Here is a 6,370-nt window from a genome sequence, read left to right on the forward strand (position 1 = left end):
AAAAAAAATAAAAATTCAGAATGGGGGGAGAAGACTAGTTCTTTAGGGTCTGCTAGGGAAAGACCATACGTGTTCCATTTTCGAGAACTACACGAAAACAGACAATCTAACTCTAACAGAAATATATATTATCCTTTAAAGACTTGATTCTCCCCACACTTAGTTAGCTGTGGTGTCGAAATTGTGATTAACTTCGTTGTCGACTTCCATCGGACCATGTATGTAATGTTTAACTCTGTGACCATTAACTTTAAATTCAATCCCATTTGAATTTATTAATTCTATCGTTCCGTATGGGAAAACTCTTTTGACTATGAATGGTCCAGACCATCTTGATTTCAATTTTCCAGGAAATAGCTTGAATCGTGAATTGAAAAGAAGAACTCTGTCTCCTTCTTTGAATTCTTTTGAACTTCTGATTCTTTTATCATGCCATTTCTTCGTTCTTTCTTTATAGATTAACGAATTTTCGTATGCTTCATGTCTTAATTCTTCTAATTCGTTTAGTTGACTTAATCGTAGACGTCCGGCTTCATGTAAATCAAGATTACATGTCTTCAAAGCCCAAAATGCTTTGTGTTCAATTTCTACTGGAAGATGACATGCTTTTCCATAAACAAGTCTAAAAGGTGTGGTTCCAATTGGAGTTTTGTAGGCTGTTCTAAAAGCCCAGAGTGCATCCTCCACTTTAATGGACCATTCCTTTGGATTTGATCCTACGGTTTTCTCAAGAATACGTTTTAAAGCTCGGTTTGTATTTTCAACCTGTCCACTTGTTTGTGGATGATATGCGGTGGAGATTTTATGAGTTACTCCATATCTTTTAAGAACTTTCTCAAGTTGATTATTACAGAAATGAGTACCCCGATCACTTATTAAAGCTTTCGGTGTTCCAAACCTTGCAAAAAGACGTTTTAAAAAGTTTACTACAACTCGTGCATCGTTAGTTGGGAGAGCTTGTGCTTCCGCCCATTTAGATACATAATCAATGGCTACGAGTATATATAGATTATTATGAGATTTTGGAAATGGACCCATAAAGTCAATACCCCAAATGTCAAATACTTCACATACTTGGATGACATTTTGTGGCATTTCATCACGTTGACTTATTTTTCCGGCCCTTTGACATGCATCACAGGATTTGCAAAGAAGGTGTGAGTCTTTGTAAATTGTAGGCCAATAGAATCCAGCTTCATAAACTTTTCTTGCTGTTAGTTGAGGCCCATAATGCCCTCCTGTTGGTCCTGTGTGACAATGGTTTAAAATTTTACTAGCTTCATCTCCAAATACACATCGGCGTATTATTCCATCGGGACAACTTTTAAACAGATGTGGATCTTCCCAGAAATAGTGTTTTATATCACTGAAGAATTTCTTTCGTCTTTGGTACGATAATCCTTTTTCAAGGAATCCACAAACTAAGTAGTTTGCATAGTCTGCAAACCATGGGATTTCTTTATAATCTATCTTCAATAGATATTCATCAGGAAAGTTGTCTTGTATGGCCGATTCATTCAGAACTTCTAATTCGGGATTTTCAAGACGAGAAAGATGATCAGCGGCGAGATTTTCTGCTCCTTTTTTATCTCGGATTTCAATATCAAACTCTTGTAAGAGTAAGATCCAACGGATTAATCTTGGTTTAGCATCTTGTTTTGAAAATAGGTATCTAAGAGCAGAATGGTCGGTATAGACCACCGTTTTTGCTAGAACGAGATATGATCGAAATTTGTCAAAAGCAAAGACAATAGCAAGGAGTTCTTTTTCAGTAGTTGTATAGTTCGTTTGTGCTCCTTGTAATGTCTTACTAGCATAATATATAGGTTGAAATCGTTTTTCAATCCTTTGTCCTAAAACGGCTCCCATTGCAAAATCACTTGCATCGCACATTAGTTCAAATGGTAGATTCCAATTTGGTGTTATCATGATCGGTGCATTAGTGAGTTTTTCTTTAAGAATATTAAAAGATTTGATACATTCATCTGAAAAGATGAATGGCGCATCCTTTTCTAGGAGTTTATTCATAGGAGTGGCAATTTTAGAAAAATCTTTTATAAAACGTCGGTAAAAACCGGCATGCCCTAGAAAACTCCTAACTCCTCTAACATTGGTGGGATGTGGAAGTTTAGCAATTACATCTACTTTAGCTCTATCCACTTCAATTCCTTCTTTTGAAATTTTATGTCCAAGAACGATGCCTTCTTTAACCATGAAATGACATTTCTCCCAATTAAGTACTAGATTTGATTTTTCGCATCTAATTAGCATTCGTTCCAGATTAATTAGACATGATTTAAATGTATCACCGAAGACTGAAAAGTCATCCATGAATACTTCCATGCATTCTTTTATCATGTCATGAAAAATCGCCATCATACACCTTTGAAAGGTTGCAGGGGCGTTACAAAGTCCAAATGGCATGCGTTTGTAAGCAAAAGTACCATAAGGGCACGTGAATGTGGTTTTCTCTTGATCTTCGGGTGCTATTGGAATTTGAAAATATCCGGAAAATCCATCTAGAAAACAGTAGTAACTATTTCCGGCTAATCTTTCCAACATTTGATCTATGAAAGGTAAGGGAAAGTGATCTTTTCTGGTGGCGTCATTTAATTTTCTATAATCAATACATACACGCCATCCTGTTACAGTCCTAGTAGGAATAAGCTCATTTTTCTCATTTGTGATGACAGTCATGCCACCCTTCTTAGGCACGCATTGAACTGGGCTTACCCATGGACTATCAGAAATTGGATATATCAAACCTGCATCTAGCAGTTTAATAATCTCTTTCTTAACTACATCTTGCATATTAGGATTTAGTCTTCGTTGGCGTTGCACATACGTTTTATGACCTTCTTCCATAAGGATTTTATGTGTGCAATACGAAGGACTTATTCCTTTAATATCATGAATCTTCCATGCAATGGCTGGTTTATGAGCTTTCAACACAGAAATAAGTTGTGATTTCTCATTTTCAGTAAGAGAAGACGATATTATTACAGGTAATTCAGATTCACCATGTAAATAAGCGTATTCCAAATGGTTTGGAAGTGGCTTTAACTCTAATTTCGGAGGTTCTTCTATCGATGATTTATATCGATATCTGTCTTCTTCTTTTAGCATTTGAATTTCTTCTGTTGTTGGTTCATATCCATTAGCTATAAGTGTAGCTAACATTTCAGCTTCATCAATTGGTTCATTACCTTCTCCTAAAGAACATTCTCCCGTTCCTTGTAATTCTGGAAATTCTTCTAATAATTCTGCATGTGCATCTATAGTTTGAATATAATAACATGTATCATCTGCAGATTGTGGTTGTTGCATTGCTCTATCCACTGAAAAGGTAACACTCTCATCCTCTATACTTAGGGTCAGTTTCTTACCGAACACGTCTATCATTGCTTTAGCCGTGTTTAAGAATGGTCTTCCTAATATGAGAGGAACTTGAGAATCTTCTTCCATGTCCAAAACAACAAAGTCTACTGGAAATACTAAAGTACCAACTTTAACTAGCATGTTCTCCATTATCCCTCTAGGATATTTTATTGATCGATCGGCTAGTTGTATGCTTATTCTTGTTGGTTTCAATTCTCCAAGGTCTAGTTTAGCGTATAGTGAATACGGCATTAGATTTATACTAGCACCTAAGTCTGCCAATGCTTCTATTGAACTAAGACTACCCAGAAAACATGGAATTGTGAAACTTCCTGGATCAGATAGTTTTTCTGGTATCTTATTCAACAGCACTGCTGAACAATTAGCATTCATAGTAACAGCCGAGAGTTCTTCCATTTTCTTTCTATTCGTGATTAGATCTTTCAAGAATTTAGCATATCTTGGCATTCCTGAAATTACATCAATGAAAGGAAGATTTACATTTATTTGTTTAAACATATCCAAGAATTTGGATTGCTCGGCTTCAAGTTTTTCTTTCTTCATTTTACTTGGATAAGGAAGAGGTGGTTGGTATGGTTTAACATAAGGTTTATTCTTAACTGTGTTATCTTCATTAACCTTTTCAACTACCGGTTCTTTTTCCTTATCTTGATCAGGTTGTGGTTCTTGTGGAGTAGGAATAGTTTCATCAGAAGTTACAGGTATTTCAGGTGATTTAAGTGTTGTACCACTTCTTGTAGTAATAGCTTTAGCTGTTTCATTCCGGGGGTTAGCATTTGTATCACTAGGTAGACTTCCCGGTTTTCTTTCACCTATTAACCTTGCTAGGTTACTTACTTCTTGTTCCAGATTTTGAATAGAAGCTTGTTGATTTCTAAATGCTTGAGCATTTTGTTCATTTGTTTGTTTTTGAGATGTGAAAAACTGCGTTTGAGTTTCAACTAGCTTTGTCATCATATCTTCTAAATTCGGCTTTTTATCATCGGTTTGTTGTGGTGGTTTGTTTTGAAAATTCGGTCTTTGCTGATTGTAAGTATTATTGGATACTTGTTGATTGCTAGGACCTTGTTGGTTATTGTATGGAATATTTCGGTTATAATTCTGGTTTTGATTGTAAATCGGTCTTGGCGGTTGATAATTATTCTGATAATTATTTCCAGGCCTTTGGTTTATGTATGAAATATTCTCTCTTTGTTCCATTGTTAATTCAATACTGAGACAATCTTTTGTCAAATGTGGTCCTCCACACTGCTCACAACTAATTCGTATTGAGTGAATATCCTTAGTCATCTTTTCCATTCGTCTCTCCACAGCATCTATCTTTGCGGAAATGGAATCTAAGTCATGGCTAGAATCGGCTCTAGCTGCTTTAGATGATCTAATGATATCTTTTTCTTGGTGCCACTCATGTGAGTGGGAAGCAGTATTATCAATAATTTTGTAAGCATCAGTTTCGGTTTTCTTCATAATCGAACCACCAGCTGCTATATCTATGTCTTTTCTTGTAGTGATGTCGCATCCTTGGTAGAATATTTGTACTATTTGACAGGTGTCTAAACCATGTTGCGGACATCCTCTTAACAACTTTCCATATCTTGTCCACGCCTCATATAGAGTTTCATTTGGTTTCTGTGTGAACGTAACAATTTCTGCTTGAAGTCTTACGGCTTTAGATGCAGGAAAGAATTGTTTAAGAAATTTGTCAATTAAAACATCCCATGTATCAATCGCCCCTTCAGGTAACGATTCCAACCAATCTTTGGCTTCTCCCTTTAAAGTCCAGGGAAATAACATGAGATATATCTGTTCATCCTCCACTTCTCGGATTTTAAATAGTGTGCAGATCCTATTAAAGGTACGTAGATGTTCATTTGGATCTTCCTTCGGCGCACCACTAAATTGGCATTGATTAGTCACCATGTGTAGAATTTGTCCTTTGATTTCATAATCTGGCGCATTAATGTCTGGATGAGTAATTGCGTGACCTTGGCCAGTGCGTTTAGCTCTCATTCGGTCTTCCATACTTAAAGGTTCCAGATTCTCCATAATTGAATTTGTGGAATCGGTATCACTAGATGATTCTGATTTAATAGTTCGTTCCTCAACAATCTCTGTTTGAATGATTGGTGGTTCCGGAGGAAAGTTTAATGGTTCAGGATCTATGAACCGTTCCTGAATATTTTCTGGATTCTCAATTGTGAGGTTTGTTTCAAAATCTGGATTATCGGAAATTTGAACTGAAGTACTTGGTCGACTGGATGACGATTCTAAAGAAAAATCAACGGCGGTTATATTTGTTAAACGATGTCTTGATCGAGTTACAGGTGGTGAACGTACAAAAGGTGATGAACGTCTTGCTCGGTGCATTCACAGAATATCCTATTAGTTTTTAAAAGGAAAGAAAAATTATAATAAGTTATCCAATTAATAGACTTTTCTGATTTTGCCCACGTTTCGAATAGCCAAAAGATGCAGCAGAGGGGCAGGATTCGTTTGGTCTCAATATAATTGAGGACTGTTTGGCTCCAATAACCCGGTCCACGTACAAATCCAACTATTACTACGAACCAGAAAATTTTGATGTCTATTAATTTAACCACTTAAAATAAATTTTCGTAATTTTAAGAAATTTAGATAAGAAGTAGAATAAAATTCTAAGTCCTAAAAACTAGAATAGCGAGAAATAAGAGAGAAGAAGATTGCGCGTCGAAAAATGTCGAAAAAGAAAAAAAAATAAAAAATGGTTGAAAAATAAAAGGTGACGGAAATAAAAGAAACTTATCAAAACTTAAAAATACTTAACTAATTTAACCTTATTACTACAACTAACTTAAAATTATAATCGCAAATTGAAATTACTAATTGGAATGATAATTGATACATAGTAAAAGGTCTAAAAATATTAAAGCTTACAGGAAAAACTAAATCCCAAATAGAAATAACTTAAAAAGAAACTAAAACTTAAAAAGGC

The sequence above is a fragment of the Rutidosis leptorrhynchoides genome, chromosome 4 (assembly GCF_046630445.1).
Source record: "Rutidosis leptorrhynchoides isolate AG116_Rl617_1_P2 chromosome 4, CSIRO_AGI_Rlap_v1, whole genome shotgun sequence".
NCBI lineage: Eukaryota > Viridiplantae > Streptophyta > Magnoliopsida > Asterales > Asteraceae > Rutidosis > Rutidosis leptorrhynchoides.